Source organism: Pseudophryne corroboree, chromosome 9 (assembly GCF_028390025.1).
Source record: "Pseudophryne corroboree isolate aPseCor3 chromosome 9, aPseCor3.hap2, whole genome shotgun sequence".
In the NCBI taxonomy this organism is placed as follows: Eukaryota; Metazoa; Chordata; class Amphibia; order Anura; family Myobatrachidae; genus Pseudophryne; species Pseudophryne corroboree.
This window is the reverse complement of record NC_086452.1, coordinates 386,954,367-386,979,563: the sequence shown is the minus strand read 5'-3', so window position 1 is coordinate 386,979,563 and position 25,197 is coordinate 386,954,367. Positions and strand designations below refer to the sequence as shown.

The 25,197-nt window shown below is 47.2% G+C and overlaps 1 long non-coding RNA gene across 1 annotated transcript in view; it reads right to left on the bottom strand.

The window, feature by feature from the left end:
* The window catches only part of LOC134957066 (uncharacterized), a 37,685-nt gene that overhangs the window by 6,425 nt on the left and 6,063 nt on the right, over nucleotides 1-25,197 (bottom strand). Inside the window, exon 2 of the long non-coding RNA XR_010186428.1 lies at nucleotides 21,852-21,968. This is a non-coding gene — a long non-coding RNA (uncharacterized LOC134957066). The remainder of the gene's footprint in view (nucleotides 1-21,851; nucleotides 21,969-25,197) is intronic.

Genomic DNA, 25,197 nt, shown 5'->3' with positions numbered 1-25,197 from the left:
TGGAAAGTCCTCGCATGGAGTCTGCCGAAGGGAATGACCTTGTATGATGCCACCATCTTTCCCAGGACTCGAGTGCAGTGATGCACTGACACCTGTTTTGGTTTCAATAGGTTCCTGACTAGAGTCATGAGTTCCTGAGCTTTTTCTATCGGAAGATAAACCCTTTTCTGGTCTGTATCCAGAATCATGCCCAAGAAAGTCAGACGAGTCGTAGGAACCAACTGCGACTTCGGGATATTGAAAATCCAGCCATGTTGCTATAACACCTTCAGTGAAAGTGATACGCTGTTCAGTAACTGCTCTCTTGATCTCGCTTTTATGAGGAGATCGTCCAAGTACGGGATAATTGTGACACCTTGCTTGCGCAGGAGCACCATCATTTTCGCCATTACCTTGGTGAAAATCCTCGGGGCCGTGGAAAGCCCAAACGGTAACGTCTGAAATTGGTAATGACAATCCTGTACCGCAAATCTCAGGCACGCCTGATGAGGTGGATAAATGGGAACATGAAGGTATGCATCCTTTATGTCCAGAGATACCATAAAATCCCCCCCTTCCAGGCTGGCGATGACCGCTCTTAGCGATTCCATCTTGAACCTTTTCAATTATAGGTTCAGGAATTTTAAAATTTAATATGGGTCTGACTGAACCGTCCGGTTTCGGGACTATAAACAGGGTTGAGTAATATCCCCTTCCTTGTTAAAGCAGGTACCAGAATGTGTGCAAATGGACTTCAAGGTAACCTCCTGCTTGCGGTCAGCAGGATCCCTGAGGGTAGCCGCATCTTGGGATGGCAGCGGTACATTTTTGGATAAGCGTGTCAATGCTTTGTCCACCCTAGGGGAGGATTCCCACCGTATCCTGTCCGTTGGCGGACATAAGAATCCATTTGGGAATCTGCAGTTTTTTGTCTGGAGATTCCCAAGCTTCTTCACATAATTCGTTCAACTCATGTGAGGGGGGAAAGGTTACCTCAGGTTTCTTTCTCTTATACATGTGTACCCTCGTGTCAGGGACAGGGGGTTCCTCGGTGATATGCAAAACATCTTTTATTGCAATATACATATATCGAATACATTTAGCCAATTTTAGCTGTAATTTTGCATCATCGTAGTCGACACTGGAGTCAGAATCCGTGTCGGTCTCTGTGTCTATTATTTGGGAAAGTGGGCGCTTTTGAGACCCCGAAGGTCCCTGCGACATAGGGACAGACATGGGTTGACTCCCTGGCTGTACCTCTAATCTTTTGTGCAATAAATTTACATTAGCACTTAAAACATTCCACATATCCATCCAGTCAGGTGTCGGCGTTGTCGACGGAGACACCACATTCATTTGCTCCCCGTCCTCTCTAGGAGAGCCTTCTACCTCAGACATGTCGACACACGCGTACAGACACACCACACACTCAGGGGATCCTCTTATCTGAAGACAGTTCCCCCACAAGGCCCTTTGGAGAGACAGAGAGAGAGTATGCCAGCACACACCCCAGCGCTATATGACCCAGGAAAAAACACAATAAATATATGTTGTATACCCAGTAGCGCTGTGTATATATGTATATATGCGCCTAATTATGTGCCCCCCCCCCCCTCTTCTTTAAAACCCTCTTTCACTGTGGTATAAGCAGGGGAGAGTCCGGGGAGCTTCCTCTCAGCTGTGCTTTGGAGAAAATGGCGCTGGTGAGTGCTGAGGGAGAAGCCCCGTTCCCTCGGCGGCGGGCTTCTGTCCCGCTCAAATACACTAAAAATTGGCGGGGGCTCTTATACATATATATACAGTGGCCAGCTGTATACATATATATTTTTGCCAAAGAGAGGTTCATATGCTGCCCAGGACGCCCCCCCTGCGCCCTGCACCCTTACAGTGACTGCCGTGTGTGAGGTGTATGGGAGAAATGGCGCACAGCGTTACTGCTGTGCGTTACCTCAGTGAAGATCATGAAGTCTTCCGCCGCCTCTGAAGTCTTCTTTTCTTCTCATACTCACCCGGCTTCTATCTTCCGGCTCTGTGAGGACGGCGGCGCGGCTCCGGGACAAACTCCAGGGTGAGACCTGTGTTCCGACTCCCTCTGGAGCTAATGGTGTCCAGTAGACTAAGAAGCAGAGCCTTGAAATTCACAGAAGTAGGTCTGCTTCTCTCTCCTCAGTCCCACGATGCAGGGAGCCTGTTGCCAGCAGGCTCCCTGAAAATAAAAAACCTAACTAAAATACTTTCTGACAGGAAACTCAGGAGAGCTCCCTGTAATGCACCCAGTCTCCTCTGGGCACAGTATCAAACTGAGGTCTGGAGGAGGGGCATAGAGGGAGGAGCCAGTGCACACCCAGACCTAAAGTCTTTCTTAAAGTGCCCATGTCTCCTGCGGAGCCTGTCTAACCCCATGGTCCTTACGGAGTCCCTAGCATCCTCTAGGACGTAAGAGAAATTTAGAAAGAAATATTAAATTAAGTAAATTGTGTTTATATTTCATCCTTAGGTTCAATTGTGTGGTGATGAGGGACAGGATTCACTTCTGTTTCTCCACATATTTTATGACTGACAGCCACTAGCACTGGCTTTGCTTATTACACTGATCATAAATAATTTGAATTGGTCCTGGATCACCAACCCAGGGTACCCCTGCATGTGACCTAGGGCATCCCAGGGTGCGTAGGCACACAGTTTGAGAACCACTGGTGTACACTGAACTCATTTTCATATTTGTGGAACCACCTTGAGATAACATGTGCTTTGTGACATGGAGGTTGATTCTGAGTTGGATGCAATATCAATGGTCACATAAAGAACTTTTATTGTGAATTTGCATGAATCTAAATTCCTAAAAGTTGCATGGTGCATGCGACCGACAGAGTCTTCGCACGGAATCACAGGGCCGATGAGCCATTCCAGTGAGCTGACTGAGAAGTGGCTATTCAGGCATGCAAAGATATTTTGGCTTATGTGCACATTATGTGAGTGTCGGCGGGGAGGGGGGGGTAATTTTAGGCACAGGGCCTGATTCTGAGTTGGGAGTAAAACAAACAAGAACAAGTAACTGTACATTATGTCAAAAGCATGCTGCACTGCAGGTAAGGCAGATGTTAACATGTGCAGAGAGATTTAGATTTGGTGGGGCGTGTCCAAACTCAAATCTAAACTGCTGTGTAAAAATAAAGCTATCAGATTCTGTGGGCTACATACAAAGGCAGGCAGTATATACCATGCATGCAAAATAAATAAATAAATCTATTTTCACCCTTTGCATTGTAACATGGTTTGTCAAAGTACAAAGTTACTAGCTCTTTTTTGCTTTATTACCAACTCAGAATAATACCCTCAGGAGCTTAATGTCATACATTGGAGGCCATACAGGATTGATGGCGATTCTGCACCTACTGTAGAATAGGGCTGGTGTAAGTCCACATTGGTTCATGATGCTGCATGGCACTAGGAGAGACAAACACCAGGTACCCACCGTTAATGGGCTGGAGACCCGCTAGTCACTGTCGCCACTAACAGGTACTTGCTCCAGCCGCACTTTCACCCCTGCTAGTACCCTTCAACAAAAGTGTCACTTCACATCACTGAGCAGGTTAGAGAGGAGGGAGTAGAGAGAGAGAGACTGAGTACCTCCATTTAGTGCAGTTGAGACTTGAGAGTGCCCCTATCCGTACTTGAGGTAACCCTGCACCAGTGCTTGAAACAGCGTAATTGACAGCACTTTCCCAGATTAATTAGAAATTTACCTCAGTGAAATTTCAGTGAAAACCCTGAACTCTTCAGTGTGTGAGTTAGAACAGGACTCTTTATGCACTAACAGGGCACCCTAAGACTTACACTTACCAAGTTTACTTTCCACTTGTTTCTTATCTGAACATTGATACCTGCATGCCATCTGCTGATAGATTCTGCCAAACCCGCCTGCCTGCCTGTCTGTTTTGTCCGCTAGAAATCTCCTCACTAATACCTGCCCTGGCTTATGAGAGGGTATCCGCTACAAATTGCTATGTTCCCTCATAACCTGCAGTCACTTGCCTAGACCTAGTACTGCATTATTTCTTGTCACTTAGAAGGAGCGGGTGCTCTTCCTCTACAGATTTACCTGTTTTCTCCAACTACAGACTATACTTATATGTCAGCTTAATGCATGCTTTGACACTGACTGAGCCGTGTTAGAAACCTGCATGCCATTCTTTACCTGCACTGAACTGCTAGCTCTATACTGTGTACCTGCTACTGCTAATCCGCACTACGGAACTGTACTTTATATATACTATGCTATTAATTCTTAACTACCAGCTTTACCTGCTATCCTTATGACTGTGGATTACAACGGGTTCTCTTAAATTTACTTCTCCGCTACTTAGGATAGCTATAAACTGAGTACATACAGTACCTGAGTTTAGGAGCATGTTAAAGTGGCAGCTGATGTAATGCCACCACCGTGTGCACATGTTAGAATACTACAAGTGATTTGTACATGCACAGTCTAAAGAGGTAGTATACTAATACATTGTGACTTTATATTCTTGTTTTGTCATATGATTGCATATTCTTATTTGCATTGTTTCTTCATTGGTGGAATTGTATTTACCTGATAACCTATTCATTCCATAGCGGTGACCAATTGTTCCCGAATAATAAATCATATGTCACCGTCCTAATGTGTGGTGACTTTTGTATTGGGTCCTCCTGGGTTGGGTTTCCTCGTCTCTCTGCCTAGGGTTCCAGCAGCGAGATCCAGTTCAAGACGTATTCCCAGGCGAAGAATCCAGGTACGTCCACCGACACCTGTACTCACAACAATACTCCACCATACCTACCTGTTACAAGTACAGCAGCTCAAAGTGGGCGCCCGAGTTAGGGCAGACGAAGCTACAGCTCCAGGCCTTCACATAAAAATAGGCCCATCATCATGACAGCATGATGATGACCAGCCATCTGCTGGCCACACGGTCAGACATAAATCATATGTATTAATGATGCAATTTTTGTACTTTTACATATCTAGGTAGACATTAGGGTTAATAGTGTACATTCCTAGATGACATTGGTCTCAACTCCTCCGCTTCTCATAATAGGCTCTCGGACATTTTCAGATCAAGGCCCTTAATCCAGCCATGTACCTTTGGAACAACATATAACTAGGTCTACACAACTTTTACACTGGCCTGCTCCCACTGTGATTCTAGTGTAGACTACGCCACCGGACCATTAATAGCTGGAGCTCCCACACTGGCCTGCTCCCACTGTGATTCTAGTGTAGACTACACCACCGGACCATCAGCAGCCAGAGCTCTCATACTGGCCTGCTCCTACTAGTGGTGCTCCTACACCACTGGACCATCAGTAGCCGGAGCTCCCACTGTGTAGCCTACTCCCACTGTGATTCTACTGCAGACTACAGTAGCCTGCTCCCACTGTGATTCTACTGCAGACTACACCACTGGACCATCAGTAGCCAGAGCTCCCACACTGGCCTCCTCCTACTGTGATTCTAGTGTAGACTACACCACCAGACTATCAATAGTCAGAGCGCTCATACTGGCCTGCTCCCACTGTGATTCTAGTGTAGACTACACCACCGGACCATCAGCAGCCAGAGCTCTCATACTGGCCTGCTCCTACTATGATTCTACTGCAGACTACACCACTGGACCATCAGTAGCCGGAGCTCCCACTGTGTAGCCTGCTCCCACTGTGATTATACTGCAGACTACACCACTGGACCATAAGTAGCCAGAGCTCCCACACTGGCCTCCTCCCACTGTGATTCTAGTGTAGACTACACCACCAGACTATCAATAGTCAGAGCGCTCATACTGGCCTGCTCCCACTGTGATTTTACTGCAGACTACACCACGGACCATCAATAGCCGGAGCTCCCACACTGGCCTGCTCCCTGTTATCTAGTGTAGACTACACCATCGGACCATCAATAGCCAGAGCTCTCATACTAACCTGCTCCTACTGTGATTCTACTGCAGACTACACCACTGGACTATCAGTAGCCGGAGCTCCCACTGTGTAGCCTGCTCCCACTGTGATTATACTGCAGACTACACCACTGGACCATAAGTAGCCAGAGCTCCCACACTGGCCTCCTCCCACTGTGATTCTAGTGTAGACTACACCACCAGACTATCAATAGTCAGAGCGCTCATACTGGCCTGCTCCCACTGTGATTTTACTGCAGACTACACCACGGACCATCAATAGCCGGAGCTCCCACACTGGCCTGCTCCCTGTTATCTAGTGTAGACTACACCATCGGACCATCAATAGCCAGAGCTCTCATACTAACCTGCTCCTACTGTGATTCTACTGAAGACTACAGCACTGGACCATCAGTAGCTGGAGCTATCACGCTGGCCTGCACCCACTCGGATTCTAGTGCTCACTGCACCAACAGACCATCAGTAGCCAGAGCTCTCACACTGGCCTGCTCCCGCTGTGATTCTAGTGCTCATTGCACTACCGGACCATCAGTAGTAAGAGCTCTCATACTAGCCTGCTCCCACTCAGATAGTAGTGCAAACTATGCCATCGGGCCACCATCTCAGAGCTTTCCATATTTCAGGATATCATCCTGGAAAAAATTCACATCTACGATCAAATTCTTAGACATGCAGGGTGATGCCCTGAACAGGGCAAGTCCGCCCCGCATACCGGATCCAGCCCCCCCGCAGACATGCAAAAACATAGCTTTCACATGTTTCGAGTAGCTCTCTGCCTGCACCGCCTGGCTGCAAAGGCAGACAGCTACCCGCCATGATAAGGGTCGCAGTGGCTGCGTGTGACGTCACGCAGCTGCCGCGTCCTACCCTAGCAATGGTCCGGACATGCCTCCATTGACCAGACCGCACCCCTTAAGTGGAGCATCAATGCCCCATTCCCACCCCCCTCCAGGTCTTAAACTGCATTCTGAAGAGAACGCAGTATAGGACCTTGCACATGCAAGTATCAGCATACGCGCATGTAAAAAAAATCACTTCATAGCGATTTCTGCACATCAACCACATGGTCTGAATTAGGCCCAATATTATTTTATTTTTGTTCATGATGTCCCTCATATACATAGGAGCTACATTATTATTGTTTTCAACTTTAGTTTTTTTATATTGTGTTTTAATGTGAAAGTTAAATTAAAACTGTATGATTTTAACTCCACTCTCTGTGTTTACAATTTTATTAATATATGTTAAGGTGGTCTCATAGCGCATTTGTCTACATTGCAGCAAAACAAAGTCTGCGACTTTCACCGGTTGTTGTTAATAGCAACCAGCCAGTCTGTTCTTGCACTGGTCCTAGCTATGGTCCTGATTGGCTCAGTTAATTTTTTACTTCTACCTGTTATTTTCCTGACCTTGATTACTGTTGTTTCCAGACCTGTATTGTTTATTGACTACTTTCTCTTGCTGTCAGAATTGAACCTTGCTAGTTTATCTATTCATTATTCATTCCTTAGCACCTGTCCTGACTCTGTTTTATTTAATAAACTCACTAGAGGTGTATTTCATGTTACCCCTTTAAATGTTACTTGCATCTCACAACTATGGCCCATATTCAGCTTCAGTTCTGAGATTGTAGCAGAACTGCAACAGCTGAGAATTGCACAGCAAAAGCCCAGGATGCCAAAAGTCCAGCCAGCACAGAACAAGCTGCCACCCGATGCGTTCGCAATTCTGCGGCTCCATTTGCAGAATTGCGAATGCATTGCAAAAATCGAGCATTATCAACAGTTTCGGATGACCCATGGCTACTCAGAATAATGAGGATGCAGTTGCACCGACGCCATAATTTAAGTCGAAGCAATCGCAGTTGATGTTACATGCATGCCCCAAAAATGGCCATGACAGGCCTGAGTTTTCTGAACCACTTCCCGCAAACGCCTTGTGTATGCCCATGAACACCCACCGCCTCTTAGTCAGCTTGAAGTTGCATCCCGGCAAAATCGAAAATCGCTGGTCACACATGCACAATGCGTTCAAAGTGCATGCACGGTTGTCCGATGTGCGATTTTGCAAAATTGCAACTGAAGCTGAATAAGGCCCTATATACAGTATGAGTTAAATTTACTAAGATGGGAGTTCTATTTCAGGTATTATCACAATCACATTTCAGGTATTATCTTCTAGAAGGTGCTAGATAAATTAGAAGTAGAATCTGATTGGTTGCTATGGGCAAAATCCCATCTTAAATAGAAATACACACACACTATAATATAAATAAATTATATATATATATATATATATATATATACACACACATACATACATACATACATATACACACACACACACTTCAGCACTCACCATAGCAAGCTCACTTATCCTCACAACATCAATAAATGATGGGTTTTAGTTAGTGAATTGGCCAATGCACGGAAGCCTGCAAACCGATCGCCAAGGTACCCCACCTTCATGCAGGTCCTACACTATCACACAGTCTTAAAAATTAAAACCTGGCAACTGTATCACACATAATATAACAGCAAATATGCCTACTTGGTTTAATGTGCACCTGTAGCATACCTTATGGCTTTTAAAGGTACACTAGTCACCTGACAATGGGGGTAATTCCAAGTTGATCGCAGCAGGAAATTTTTTAGCAGTTGGGCAAAACCATGGGGGTCATTCCGAGTTGTTCGCTCGTTATTTTTTTCTCGCAACGGAGCGATTAGTCGCTAATGCGCATGCGCAATGTCCGCACTGCGACTGCGCCAAGTAAATTTGCTATGCAGTTAGGAATTTTACTCACGGCATTACGAGGTTTTTTCTTCGTTCTGGTGATCGGAGTGTGATTGACAGGAAGTGGGTGTTTCTGGGCGGAAACAGGCCGTTTTATGGGAGTGTGTGAAAAAACGCTACCGTTTCTGGGAAAAACGCGGGAGTGGCTGGAGAAACGGGGGAGTGTCTGGGCGAACGCTGGGTGTGTTTGTGACGTCAAACCAGGAACGACAAGCACTGAACTGATCGCAGATGCCGAGTAAGTCTGGAGCTACTCAGAAACTGCTAAGAAGTGTCTATTCGCAATTCTGCTAATCTTTCGTTCGCAATTTTGATATGCTAAGATTCACTCCCAGTAGGCGGCGGCTTAGCGTGTGGAAAGCTGCTAAAAGCAGCTTGCGAGCGAACAATTTGGAATGACCCCCCATGTGCACTGCAGGGGGGGCAGATATAACATTTGCAGAGAGTTAGATTTGGGTGGGTTATTTTATTTCTGTGCAGGGTAAATACTGGCTGCTTTATTTTTACACTGCAAATTAGATTGCAAATTGAACACTTCACACCCAAATCTAACTCTCTCTGCACATGTTATATCTGCCTCCCCTGCAGTGCACATGGTTTTGCCCAATTGCTAACAGAATTCCTGCTGCGATCAACTTGGAATTACCCCCAATGGCTGATAAATTACTAAGGAACAGCTGACACAGGTTTAGGACAATTGAGTTTACATAGGGGTGCATGAAAAAGCTGTTCCTTAGTAATTTATCAGCCAGTGTCAGGTGACTAGTGTACCTTTAAAAGCCATAAGGTATGTGGCAGGTGCACATTAAACCAAGTAGGCATATTTGCAGGTATATTATGTGGGATACAGTTGACAGGTTTTAATTTTTAAGACTCTGATAGTATAGGACCTGCATGAAGGTGGGGTACCTTGGCGATCGGTTTGCAGGCTTCCGTGCATTGGCCAATTCACTAACTAAACCCCCATCATTTATTGATGTTGTGAGGATAAGAGCGCTTGCTATGGTGAGTGCCGAATTTTATGTTTGTATACATTTAAGTAGGTGGCCATGGACTACATGCACCCCACCCTATGAGTGGTGAGTGCAGACATTGAACTCCGCTTCTGGGGTGGCGAGTGCTGTGGTTTTATATCTGTTTGTATAGTATATATATATATATGTATATATATATATATATACACACACACACATATATATATATATATATATATATATCTCCTATCATATGTTACATCCACGTTGCCTCTTTATAAAAATAATTTGCTACCTTCTGTAGTATAAAAAACGGTTTCGCTTTATGTACAGATTGAAAATTCATCATATGACATCTGTTTCAATAAGTTTTCTTAAGATCAGGAGTACTTTCATTTTATGAGATTACAAGTTCTGTGTAATTGATTCCAGGCCTGTGAGATCTTTGCTTCCTGACAAAATGTCATGATGGTATACTTCTCCTATGTAGAAAATACATTAGTTTTGGATATAATTAAAGATGAGCGGGTGCAGTTCTCAAAGAACCGAACACCCCCCCCCCCCCCGAACATAAAGTTCCGAGCCAGAATCAGAGTCCGGTTCTGGAATTCCCGCCAGACTGAGATCCCAGAACGAGGCAAAACGTCATCATCCCGCTGTTGGATTCTCGACGGTTTTGGATTCCATATAAAGAGCCGCGTGTTGCCACCGTTTTCACTCCAGACTTGGAGAGTGAGGGAAACAGACCTCTGTCTCTCTCTGTGGGTGGTGGCATTGGGTGGGGTCAGTGTGTGCTCTGTAGGGCTGCTGTTCCAGTCACTGTGGTGTCCCTGTGCTTTTAGGGGTGCTCTCCTGGCTGTCACTGGTGTTTCATGTGCTGTTATTGGTGCTGCAGCTGTATATGGGTGTTGCTGTCCTGGCTGTCACTGTGTTGTTCAGGGGCAGGGGCACTGTCCTCCTGTATGTAGTGAAAATACAGGGGTACTGGCAGTAAAAATTCAAGGGTGCAGTGAAAATAAATGTACACTGGTCCTGTCTTGTATGCTGTAAAAATACAGGGATGCTGCTGTTAAAATAAAAATACAAGGTTGCTGTGAAAACAAGGGGCACTGTTCTGTGGGCTGTAATAATAAAGGGGTGCTGTCCTGTGAAAAGGAGAACAAAAATTTGGAGGAAAAAAAATAATGGAAGATCAGGAACCACTAGTGCTGAAGCTGCTGCTGCCACCAGTCATGACATTGATGATGCAATTCCATCAACATCATCTGCTAAAGCCAATGCCCAATGTCATAGAGGGCATGTAAAATCAAAGAAACAAAAATTAATAAATCAGCAAAAAACTAAAATTACTGTATCTGATGAGAAACGTAAAATTGGCAATATGCCATTCACAACACGAAGTGGCAAGGAAAGTCTAAGGCTTTGGCCTATGTTCATGACTGGTGGTTCAGCTTCTCATGATGATGGGAACCCTCTTCCCTCTCAAAATCTTTTAAAAATGAAGCTTGTTAAAGCACAGGAAAAAAACAACTGTGCATTCAGAGATATCACAAATCCCCAAGGTGAGTCCAAGTGTGTCAGCGGTTGCGATGTCTAAGCCTGATGTTCCCAAGACTGTATGGAAAGAGGAGGCTTCTACCACCATTTGCACGCCCCCTGCAGGTGCATGGAAGGGGCACCACCAGTCCAGTTGCTGATATTGAGATTGAGGATGTCACTGTAGAAGTACACCAGGATGAGGCGGATATTGATGTAGCTGGTGCAGAGGAGGAAGTGGACGATGAGGATTCTGATGGTGATGTGGTTTGTTTGAATAAGGCACCAGTTGAGATAGTTGTTGTCCATGGGATGAAAAAGCCCATTGTCATGCCTGGGCAAAATACTAAAAAAAGCCACCTCTTCGGTGTGGAATTATTTCTCAAAAAATCTGGATTAGTGAGGCCATAATTACTATGCTGTTGTTAGACATGAGCCCGGTATCCACCATTAGTGCAGTGGGATTTAGACAGTTGATGGACATACTGTGTCCCCGGTACCAAATCCCATCTAGATTCCACTTCACTAGGTAAACGATTCCAGGACTGTACAGGGACATTAGGAAAAGTGTCCAAAGTGTCCTGAAAAATGCGGTGGTACCCATTGTCTACTTAACCACAGACATGTGGACAAGTGGAGCAGGGCAAACTAAGGACTACATGACTGTGACAGCCCACTGGGTAGATGAATTGCCTCCCCCAGCTACAACAGCAGCGCACCAGTAGCAGCATCTCACAAACGCAAACTCGTTCCTAAGCAGTCTATGCTGTGTATCACTGGTTTCCATGAGAGGCACACCACTGACAACCTCTTATGGAAACTGGGGGATATCATCGCACAATGGCTTACTCCACTTAGACTCTCCTAGGGATTTGTGATATCTGACAACGCCACCAATATTGTGAGTACATTACATCTGGGAAAATTCCAGAACATCCCATGTTTTGCACATACAATTAATTTGGTGGTGCAGAATTTTTTGAAAAATTACAGGGGATGCAGGAGATGTTGTCGGTGGCCCGAAAAATTGCAGGACACTTTCGACATTCAGCGACTGCGTGCCGAAGACTGGAGCGCCAGCAAACACTCCTGAACCTGCCCTACTATAACCTGAAGCAAGAGGTGGTAATGACGTGGAATTCAACCCTCTATATGCTTCAGAAGATGGAGGAGCAGCAAAATGTCATTCAAGCCTATACATCCACCTATCATGTAGGCAAAGGAGGGGTAATGCTCCTGACTCAAGCGCAGTGGATAATAATTTCCATGTTGTGCAAGGTTTTCCAACCCTTCGAACTTGCCACACACGAAGTCAGTTCAGACAGTTTGAGTCAGGTAATTCCCCTCATCTGGCTTTTGCAGAAGCAGCTGGAGAAATTGAAGGAGGAGCTAAGATGGAGAGATTCTGCTAAGTATGTGGGACTTGTGGATTGAGCCCTTCATTCGCTTTGTCAGGATTCAAGGGTGGTCAATCTATTGAAATCAGAGCATTACATTTTGGCCACTGTGTTCGATCCTAGGTTTAAAGCCTACGTTGTATCTCTCTTTCTGGCGGACACAAGTCTGCAGAGGTGCAAAGACCTGCTGGTAAGAAAATTGTCAACTCAAGCGGAACGTGACCGGTCAACAGCTCCTCCTTCATTTTCTCCCGCAACTGGGGCTGGGAGGACAAGAATAATATTTCCTAGCCCACCCGCTGGCGGTGATGCAGGGCAGTCAGGAGCAAGTGTTGGCATCTGGTCTGGACTGAAGGAGCTGCCAACAATTATTGACATGTCTAATGCCACTGCATATGATGCTGTCACCATTGAAAGAATGGTGGAGGATTATATCGGTGACAGCATCCAAATAGGCATGTCAGACAGTCCGTATGTATACTGGCAGGAAAAAAGAGGCAATTTGGAGGCCCTTGCACAAACTGGCTTTATTTTACCTCAGTTGCCCCCTCCAGTGTGTACTCCAAAAGAGTGTTAGTGCAGCCGGTAACCTTGTCAGCGATTGGCGTAGGAGGTTACTTCCACAAAATATGGAGAAGATGATGTTCATCAAAAGTAATTATAAATTACTCCAGGAAGACCTTTAGCAGCAATTGCCTTCAGAAAGTACACAGGGACCTGTGATGGTGGATTCCAGTGGGGACAAATTAATACTCTGAGGATGAGGATGTAAACACTGAAAGGAGTGAGGAATTGGAGGATGAGGACGACATCTTGCCTCTGTAGAGCCAGTTTATGCAAGGAGAAATTAATTGCTTCTTTTTTGGTGGGGGCTCAAACAAAGCAATAATTTCAGCCACAGTCATGTGACAGACCCTGTTGCTGAAATGATTGGTTTGTTAAAGTGTGCATGTTCTGTTTATACAACATAAGGGTGGGTGGGAGGGCCCAAGCACAATTCTATCTGGCACCTCTTTTTTTCTTCTTTGCATTATGTGCTCTTCGGGACCTAGTTTTTAAAACTGCCATCCTGTCTGAAACTGCAGTGCCACTCCTAGATGGGCCACGTGTTTGTGTCACCCACTTGTGTTGCTTAGTTTAGTCAACCAGCTACCTCGGTGCAACCTTTTGGCCTAAAAACAATATTGTGAGGGGTGAGGTGTTCAGAATCGACTGGAAATAAGTGGAAGTGAATGTTATTGGGGTTACTAATACCGTAGGATCAAAATTACCCCCAAATGCTGTGATTTGAGCTGTTTTTATGTTTTGTTTTGTTTTTAAACATCCAGATCTAAAACCTAAAAGGATGGTTTTGGCAAAACCAATCCAGATCCAAAACCAATACACAAAACCCGAAAAGTGTCCGCCGCACATCTCTAGATATAATGGGGCAGTACGAATGGTGTAATTGTTAGCATTACTGCCTCATAGCACTGAGGTTATGGGTTCGATTCCTACCATGGCCCTATCTGTGCAGAGTTTGTCTATTCTCCCCGTACTTGCGTAGGTTACCTCCGGGTTCTCAAGTTTCCTCCCACAATCCAAAAATATAGTGGTAGGTTAATTGGCTCCCGACAAAGTTAACCCTAGTGAATATGTCTGTGTGTACATGTGATATGGAATCTAGATTGTAAGCTCCACTGGGGCAGTGACTGATGTGAATGGGCAAATATTCTCTGTAAAGCGCTGCGGAATATGTGTGCGCTATATAAATAACTGGTAATAAATAAATAATAAGAATTTACTTACCGATAATTCTATTTCTCGTAGTCCGTAGTGGATGCTGGGACTTCCGTAAGGACCATGGGGAATAGCGGCTCCGCAGGAGACTGGGCACAAAGTAAAAGCTTTAGGACTAGCTGGTGTGCACTGGCTCCTCCCCCTATGACCCTCCTCCAAGCCTCAGTTAGGATACTGTGCCCGGACGAGCGTACACAATAAGGAAGGATTTTGAATCCCGGGTAAGACTCATACCAGCCACACCAATCACACCGTACAACCTGTGATCTGAACCCAGTTAACAGTATGATAAAACTTAGGAGCCTCTAAAAAGATGGCTCACAACAATAAACAACCTGATTTTTTGTAACAATAACTATATACAAGTATTGCAGACAATCCGCACTTGGGATGGGCGCCCAGCATCCACTACGGACTACGAGAAATAGAATTATCGGTAAGTAAATTCTTATTTTCTCTGACGTCCTAGTGGATGCTGGGACTTCCGTAAGGACCATGGGGATTATACCAAAGCTCCCAAACGGGCGGGAGAGTGCGGATGACTCTGCAGCACCGAATGAGAGAACTCCAGGTCCTCCTCAGCCAGGGTATCGAATTTGTAAAATTTTGCAAACGTGTTTGCCCCTGACCAAGTAGCTGCTCGGCAAAGTTGTAAAGCCGAGACCCCTCGGGCAGCCGCCCAAGATGAGCCCACTTTCCTTGTGGAATGGGCTTTAACAGATTTTGGCTGTGGCAGTCCTGCCACAGAATGTGCAAGCTGAATTGTACTACAAATCCAACGAGCAATCGTCTGCTTAGAAGCAGGAGCACCCAGCTTGTTGGGTGCATACAGGATAAACAGCGAGTCAGATTTTCTGACTCCAGCCGTCCTGGAAACATATATTTTCAGGGCCCTGACTACGTCCAGTAACTTGGAGTCCTCCAAGTCCCTAGTAGCCGCAGGTACCACAATAGGTTGGTTCATGTGAAACGCTGAAACCACCTTAGGGAGAAATTGAGGACGAGTCCTCAATTCTGCCCTGTCTGAATGAAAAATTAGGTAAGGGCTTTTATATGATAAAGCCGCCAACTCTGAGACACGCCTGGCTGAAGCCAGGGCTAACAGCATTATCACTTTCCATGTGAGATATTTCAAGTCCACAGTGGTGAGTGGTTCAAACCAATGTGATTTTAGGAACCCTAAAACTACATTGAGATCCCAAGGTGCCACTGGTGGCACAAAAGGAGGCTGTATATGCAGTACCCCCTTGACAAACGTCTGAACTTCAGGCACTGAAGCAAGTTCTTTCTGGAAGAAGATCGACAGGGCCGAAATTTGAACCTTAATGGATCCTAATTTTAGGCCCATAGACAGTCCTGCTTGCAGGAAATGTAAGAAACGACCCAGTTGAAATTCCTCTGTGGGGGCCTTCTTGGCCTCACACCACGCAACATATTTTCGCCAAATGCGGTGATAATGTTTCGCGGTTACATCCTTCCTGGCTTTGATCAGGGTAGGGATGACTTCATCTGGAATGCCTTTTTCCATCAGGATCCGGCGTTCAACCGCCATGCCGTCAAACGCAGCCGCGGTAAGTCTTGGAACAGACAAGGTCCCTGCTGGAGCAGGTCCTTTCTTAGAGGTAGAGGCCACGGATCCTCCGTGAGCATCTCTTGCAGTTCCGGGTACCAAGTTCTTCTTGGCCAATCCGGAGCCACGAGTATAGTTCTTACTCCTCTCTTTCTTATGATTCTCAGTACTTTTGGTATGAGAGGCAGAGGAGGGAACACATACACCGACTGGTACACCCACGGTGTTACCAGAGCATCCACCGCTATTGCCTGAGGGTCCCTTGACCTTGCGCAATATCTGTCCAGTTTTTTGTTGAGACGGGACGCCATCATGTCCACCTTTGATTTTTCCCAACGGTTTACAATCAGTTGGAAGACTTCTGGGTGAAGTCCCCACTCCCCCGGGTGGAGGTCGTGTCTGCTGAGGAAGTCTGCTTCCCAGTTGTCCACTCCCGGAATGAACACTGCTGACAGTGCTACCACATGATTTTCCGCCCAGCGGAGAATCCTTGCAGCTTCTGCCATTGCCCTCCTGCTTCTTGTGCCGCCCTGTCTGTTGACGTGGGCGACTGCCGTGATGTTGTCCGATTGGATCAATACCGACTGACCCTGAAGCAGAGGCCTTGCTTGACTTAGGGCATTGTAAATGGCCCTTAGTTCCAGGATATTTATGTGAAGAGACGTTTCCATGCTTGACCACAAGCCCTGGAAATTTCTTCCCTGTGTGACTGCTCCCCAGCCTCTCAGGCTGGCATCCGTGGTCACCAGCATCCAATCCTGAATGCCGAATCTGCGGCCCTCTAGAAGATGAGCCCTCTGTAACCACCACAGGAGAGACACCCTTGTCCTTGGAGATAGGGTAATCCGCTGATGCATCTGAAGATGCGATCCGGACCATTTGTCCAGCAGATCCCACTGAAACGTTCTTGCATGGAATCTTCCGAATGGAATCGCTTCGTAAGAAGCCACCATTTTCCCCAGGACTCTCGTGCATTGATGCACTGACACCTGGCCTGGTTTTAGGAGGTTCCTGACTAGCTCGGATAACTCCCTGGCCTTCTCCTCCGGGAGAAACACCTTTTTCTGGACTGTGTCCAGAATCATCCCCAGGAACAGTAGACGTGTTGTTGGAATCAGCTGTGATTTTGGGATATTTAGAATCCATCCGTGCTGACGTAACACTACCTGAGACAGTGCTACTCCGAACTCTAACTGTTCCCTGGACCTTGCCCTTATCAGGAGATCGTCCAAGTAAGGGATAATTAAGACGCCTTTTCTTCGAAGAAGAATCATCATTTCGGCCATTACCTTGGTAAAGACCCGGGGTGCCGTGGACAATCCAAACGGCAGCGTCTGAAACTGATAATGACAGTCTTGTACCACAAACCTGAGGTACCCTTGGTGAGAAGGGAAGATTGGGACATGGAGATAAGCATCTTTGATGTCCAGAGATACCATATAGTCCCCTTCTTCCAGATTCGCTATCACTGCTCTGAGTGATTCCATCTTGAACTTGAACCTTTTTATGTAAGTGTTCAAGGATTTTAGATTTAAAATTGGTCTCACCGAGCCGTCCGGCTTCGGTACCACAAACAGCGTGGAATAATACCCCTTTCCCTGTTGTAGGAGGGGTACCTTGATTATCACCTGCTGGGAATACAGCTTGTGAATAGCTTCCAATACTGCCTCCCTGTCGGAGGGAGACGTTGGTAGAGCAGACTTCAGGAATCTTCGAGGGGGAGACGTCTCGAATTCCAATTTGTACCCCTGTGATACTACCTGCAGGATCCAGGGATCCACTTGCGAGTGAACCCACTGCGCGTTGAAATTTTTGAGACGGGCCCCCACCGTGCCTGAGTCCGCTTGTAAAGCCCCAGCGTCATGCTGAAGACTTGGCAGAAGCGGGGGAGGGCTTCTGCTCCTGGGAAGAGGCTGCCTGGTGCAGTCTTTTTCCTCTTCCTCTGCCCCGGGGCAGAAATGAGTGGCCTTTTGCCCGCTTGTTCTTATGGGAACGAAAGGACTGAGTTTGAAAAGACAGTGTCTTTTTCTGCTGAGAGGTGACCTGGGGTAAAAAGGTGGACTTTCCAGCCGTTGCCGTGGCCACCAGGTCTGATAGACCGACCCCAAATAACTCCTCCCCTTTATACGGCAATACTTCCATATGTCGTTTGGAATCTGCATCACCTGACCACTGTCGCGTCCATAACGCCCTTCTGGCAGAAATGGACATCGCACTCACTCTTGATGCCAGGGTGCAAATATCCCTCTGTGCATCACGCATATATAGTAATGCATCCTTTAAATGCTCTATAGTTAATAATATACTGTCCCTATCCAGGGTATCAATATTTTCAGTCAGGGAATCCGACCAAGCCACTCCAGCGCTGCACATCCAGGCTGAGGCGATTGCTGGTCGCAGTATAACACCAGTATGTGTGTATATACCTTTTAGGATATTTTCCAGCCTTCTATCAGCTGGTTCCTTGAGGGCGGCCGTATCAGGAGACGGTAACGCCACTTGTTTTGATAAGCGTGTGAGCGCCTTATCTACCCTAGGGGGTGTTTCCCAACGTGCCCTAACCTCTGGCGGGAAAGGGTATAGTGCCAATAATTTGTTAGAAATCAGCAGTTTTTTATCGGGGGAAACCCACGCCTTATCACACACCTCATTTAATTCATCTGATTCAGGAAAAACTACTGGTAGTTTTTTCACACCCCACATAATACCCTTTTTTGTGGTACTTGTAATGTCAGAAATGTTCAATGCCTCCTTCATCGCCGTGATCATGTAACGTGTGGCCCTACTGGACATTACGTTCGTCTCCTCACCGTCGACACTGGATTCAGTATCCGTGTCTGGGTCTGTGTCGACCATCTGAGGTAACGGGCGTTTTAGCGCCCCTGACGGTGTCTGAGACGCCTGAATAGGCACTAACTGATTTTCCGGCTGTCTCATGTCGTCAACAGTTTTTTGCAAAGTGCTGACATTGTCACGTAATTCTTTAAATACAACCATCCAGTCAGGTGTCGACTCCCTAGGGGGTGACATCACTAACACAGGCAATTGCTCTGCTTCCACATCATTTTCCTCCTCATACATGTCGACACAATCGTACCGACACCCAGCACACACACAGGGAATGCTCTGACAGAGGATAGGACCCCACTAGCCCTTTGGGGAGACAGAGGGAGAGTTTGCCAGCACACACCAGAGCGCTATATATATTCAGGGATAACCTTATATAAGTGTTACTCCCTTTATAGCTGCTGTATTATATATTAGCTGCCAATAGTGCCCCCCTCTCTTTAGTCTGCAGGGGAGAGTCAGGGAGCCGTCCTTCCAGCGGAGCTGTGAAAGAAAATGGCGCTTGTGTGCTGAGGAGATAGGCTCCGCCCCCTTCACGGCGGCCTTTTCTCCCGCTTTTTTCTGGAAAACTGGCAGGGGTTAAATGCATCCATATAGCCCAGGAGCTATATGTGATGCATTTCTTTAGCCACATAAGGTTTTTATCAAGTTTTATTGCGTCTCAGGGCGCTCCCCCCCAGCGCCCTGCACCCTCAGTGACCGGAGTGTGAAGTGTGCTGAGAGCAATGGCGCACAGCTGCAGTGCTGTGCGCTACCTTATCTGAAGACAGGAACGTCTTCTGCCGCCGCTTTCTCCGGACCTCTTCGCTCTTCTGGCTCTGTAAGGGGGCCGGCGGCGCGGCTCCGGGACCCATCCAGGCTGAACCTGTGATCGTCCCTCTGGAGCTAATGTCCAGTAGCCAAGAAGCCCAATCCACTCTGCACGCAGGTGAGTTCGCTTCTTCTCCCCTTAGTCCCGCGCTGCAGTGAGCCTGTTGCCAGCAGGACTCACTGAAAATAAAAAACCTAAGTATACTTTTACTTCTAAGCAGCTCAGGAGTGCCACCTAGATTGCACCCTTCTCGGCCGGGCACAAAATCTTAACTGGGGCTTGGAGGAGGGTCATAGGGGGAGGAGCCAGTGCACACCAGCTAGTCCTAAAGCTTTTACTTTGTGCCCAGTCTCCTGCGGAGCCGCTATTCCCCATGGTCCTTACGGAAGTCCCAGCATTTACTAGGACGTCAGAGAAAAATAAATAAATAAATAAATAAATGATCTTAAAAGTGAATTATGATAGTCATACTTGGAAAAGTTAGACCTACCTGTTTAACTCCTTGAGTGCCGACTAGGAATGGAGCTTCACATATAAATTTAAAATACAGAGGATGAGTCCTGCTCAACTTCCACACTCCAATGGAAACAGGGAGAAGACCACATGAGGCTGACATCATAGCACCAGCACAAAGATGTTAACTGTCGGTGAGGTTTGGACTGTATTGGCAGTATAAAAAAAAAAAATTCTATATTACTGGGACTGTGCAAGGAGAGGATATCCCTCTCAGATGGAACGGGAAAAGAAGCTCGTAGGCTTCTATTGGTCAACGCCATCTAGAGATGGCATTACCCATTGGGTCCAAACTCCGAAATGTATTCCATCCCGAAGCTTGTACACATGGAAATGTGGCCAAAAAACTAAATTTTTGAAGATTTGCCTGCATTTTCAGACTTAGTACATCCTGCCCTAATAATAAATTCCCATAGACACAAAATGACAATATACAGTTACAGTATCATAATTATGTTGAGAAGACGAACGGGAGAGGGCCCTGTTCATATGAGCATGAAGTCTATAGGAGATATGGGTGGACTGCAGTATGATGGCATGCTAGAATGAAAAAGAGTTTTAAGGGCAAGCTTGAAGCTAGGAGGCTGGATGATAGTCTAATGGAGTGAGGGAGGGCAGGTTAGGAGAAGCCTAGGAGAAATCCCGATTGCGAGAGATGGAAAGTGGTGATCAGGGAGGAGGTGTCGTGGTGCCAGACATTAGCATGGCAAAGAGGGTGGGATGGAGTATTGAGGAAATGAGGCTGGAGATATAGGGAGAAGATCATTTTGTAGATGAGAGAGGAGTCCAAATTTACTTCTGAATAGTACAAGGAGCCAGTGGAATGACAGAGAGAAACAGCAGAGGTAGAGTGATGAGAGAGGAAATGAGGCAAGAAGCAGAGTTGAGGATAGACTGCAGAGGGGAAAGGCGGGAGTTAGGAAGGATAGAGAGAGAGAGAAGCAGATTATAGTAATCAAAGTGGGAAAAGATAAGGGCATAAATGAGATTTTATTAGCCAAGAGGGTGAAGAAGGGCCTGATCCTGGAAATATTGTGGCCATGTAAACTGAGTTGGGTATGAAATGCTGGCGGTCAGAATGCCAACAGCGGAATCCCAACGGTCAGAATGCTGGTGGATCCCAGTAAGTATTTGAACCCTAACCCACCCCTCCTGTAGCATAATGCTAATCGTCCTCTCCTGCTGCCTAACCCACATCCTCTCCCATAGCTTAACCCTAACCCTCCCACAGTGCCTAACCTTGACCCTAAAACTAGCCCTAGCTCTACCCTAATACTCACCTTTGAAGTCTGTTGGCATTGAGACCATCGGGATTCCGCTGTTGGGATTATGACCTTCAGGATCCTAACTACATCCCGTTTAAACTACACTGTGCTATGTTCATGCACTAATGGACCTTGTGAATGCTATTTTTCAGGAACAATATCACATATGTAAAACTTCTCTGTGTCACACTGCTTATAACCAGGGGCGTAACTAGGGCCTTCGGCGCCCAGGGCAAGATGGTAAACGGCACCACCACCACCACCTCCACATGCCCATGAATGATGTGTGCGCACCAAAGGCGCTCGCAAAAAAATGGGGGTGTTCACATTTTGGAAAGGGTGTGGTCACTGAAAATGAGGCGTGTTAACATGACTCAACACCCATTCAGTCACTGTGTCAACATCCATTTCTATTACATATGCACCTTACCTATATTATGGTTTCTCACATTGGGGAACCTCTGAAGAAATGTATCCTCCCTGGGAAGACAGAGTCTTCATTCGGTAATCACTTTTCATGTAGGATATCACGTGATCGAGAAGATGCCTGTTTGTGTAAGAATATTAACAAGGTCATCATCATACAACAGCTGTTCAACCAGACTCACATCCTGCCCCCTGCGTCGTCTCTCAGCACGCCATCATCTACCCCCTGCGTCTCTCAGCTATTCCAGTTCCCCCTTGCATTGCCTCCCAGCTATACCATCTCCCCACTGTGCCTCTCAGCCAGACCATCATTTCCTACCTGCATAGTCTCTCTGCACACCATCACCTCACCATTGTCTCTCAGCATACCATCATTTCCTCTCTTGTAGTTTCTCAGCACACCATCTCCCCACTACATTGTCTCTCAGCCACACCATCATCTCCATCCTGGGTCTCTCAGCACACCATCTCCCCCCTGCATTGTCTCTCAGCACAACATCATCTCCCCTCGCATTGTCTATCAGCACACTGTCATCTCTCCCCTGCGTCATCTCACTGACAAGGTGAGGGTGACAGCAGTGGATCACAAGGAAAGGGTGACGCCAGGGAGAGGGTGAAAGCAGTTGGAGATAGAAAGATAGACAGAATAGTGAAATAAGCATAAGATCCTGTGTCAGTGTGTGTATGTCAGTGTGTATGTTCAGGTGTCAGTGTATGTTGGTTTGTATGTACAGGTGGCAGTGTGTGTATGTCCGTGTATGCTGGTGTGTATGTCCAGGTGTCAGTGTGTGTGTGTGTGTGTGTGTGTGTGTGTGTGTGTGTGTGTGTGTGTGTGTGTGTGTGTGTGTGTGTGTGTACAGCTGTGTGTAAGTACAGGTGTCAGTGTGTATGTGCAGGTGTCAGTGTGTGTATGTTAGTTCATGTCGGTTTGTATGTACAGGTGTCAGTGTACGTTGGTGTGTATGTATAGGTGTCGGTGTGTATGTCAGTGTCGGTGTGTATATATAGGTATCAGTGTGTGTATGTCGGTGTGTATGTATAGGTGTTGGTGTGTATGTATAGGTGTTAGTGTGTGTGTGTGTGTGTGTGTGTGTGTGTGTGTGTGTGTGTGTGTGTGTGTGTGTGTGTGTGTGTATGTCAGTGTGTATGTATAGGTGTCAGTTTGTGTATGTCGGTGTGTATATATAGGTGCCAGTGTGTGTGTGTGTGTGTGTGTGTGTGTGTGTGTGTGTATTATAGGGGTCATTCCGACCCGATCGCTCGCTGCATTTTGTCGCAGCGCAGCGATCGGGTCGGAACTGTGCAGCTTTCGTTACCTAGCGATCGCCTCTGAGACAGAGGCGGTCGCTAGGTTGGAGGGGGCTGAACGGCGGCGTTAAGCTGCCGTTTAGGGGGAGCGGTCCGGCCAACGCATGCGTGGCCGGACCGTTGGGGGGGGGGGGGGGCCGCAGCGGCTGCGCGACATCTCACGCAGCCGCTGCGGCCAGTGGGAGCGACGAGCATCTGCCGGCCAACCGCAGGAGCTGCGCTGGCCGGGAGTTACTCCTCAAATACAAAGGCATCGCCTCTGTGCGATGCTTTTGTATTTGTGTGGGGGGGGGCCGGCACTGACATGCGGGGCAGACGAACCCTGTGCTGGGCGTCCCCCCGCATGTCTGAGTTAACGATCGTAGCTGTGCTAAATTTAGCACAGCTACGATCAACTCTGATGTCTCCCTATACACAATAGCAGCCCCAACAGGTTATTATTACAGACATTACAGACAGTACATGATACATACATGACACACACAATACATGAAACATACATGATGCAAACACATGAGACAGACCTGGGCTGGTGATGAGGCGGCTGGATCCCAGGCAGTGCATCAGGGGCACTCTCCAGTGTCCAGACATAGTTGATGCAGCGACCACCCCCAGCTTGGATATCCTTTATCCAGGCCTCCAAGAAGCTGGTCTTGTTCCCCAGCAGCAGGGCCACAGTGTCCCCGGGGTAGAGGCCAGCCACGGAGAGCGACACCATAGCCCAGGAGCTCAGCACGCCCAGCAGCCTGTAATTAAGCATGGGCAGTTGCGGAGCTGCAGCTAAAAGTTTACCGGGAAGGAGAGTGCACCCTGTCCTTCCAGCGCCGCAAACTCTGAAGGGGGCAGCATCGTGAACCGCAGTGGCCACATACACATTAAAACACCCCGTTGCAGGCACACACTGTCCCCGGGGCAGAGGCTGGGCGGGAAGCGCGACGCTGTAGCCTGGGAGCTCCGCACGTCCAGCAGCCAGTATATCCAGACTGCTGCAGCATTACAGCTAGAGGAGGACCGGGAATAAAAGTAGCCCCTGCCCATTCAGCGCCGCAGCCGGGAGGCCCGCACCGCACAATTTTGAACCACAGCAATGCGGTCACAATAAAATGCACTTTACATACGGCACCCTAGTGCGCCCCCCTCTGCACGGTCTGCCAGGGCACGAGCCCTGCTCGCACCCCCCTAGTTACGCCTCCGCTTATAACTAAGGATGTGCATGCTCAGTTTCCTATAAACTGAGCCCACTCAAACTTCCGGATTCTGAAGTAATCCAAGCACTGGCTTGCGCTTTCCCACCTTACACCGATTTCAAAACGAGGCAAAACATCCTCTTGCCGGCGTTTTGGATTAAATAGGAGTCCCTCCCACCAGTGGCGGAACAAGCAAGCGGTGGGCCCAGGTGCGACAAAATGCTTTGGCCCCCCCCCCCCCCCCCCCCCCATCCAAGTCCACCCCAGGGGCAGTGCGCGCCGTAGGCGCGCGCAAAAATACATAGTGGCGTGGCTTCGTGGGGAAGGGGTGTGGCCACAAAATAATAAGAATTTACTTACCGATAATTCTATTTCTCGGAGTCCGTAGTGGATGCTGGGGTTCCTGAAAGGACCATGGGGAATAGCGGCTCCGCAGGAGACAGGGCACAAAAGTAAAGCTTTCCGATCAGGTGGTGTGCACTGGCTCCTCCCCCTATGACCCTCCTCCAAGCCAGTTAGGTACTGTGCCCGGACGAGCGTACACAATAAGGGAGGCATTTTGAATCCCGGGTAAGACTCATACCAGCCACACCAATCACACCGTACAACTTGTGATCTAAACCCAGTTAACAGTATGATAACAGCGGAGCCTCTGAAAAGATGGCTCACAACAATAATAACCCGATTTTTGTAACTATGTACAAGTATTGCAGATAATCCGCACTTGGGATGGGCGCCCAGCATCCACTACGGACTCCGAGAAATAGAATTATCGGTAAGTAAATTCTTATTTTCTCTATCGTCCTAGTGGATGCTGGGGTTCCTGAAAGGACCATGGGGATTATACCAAAGCTC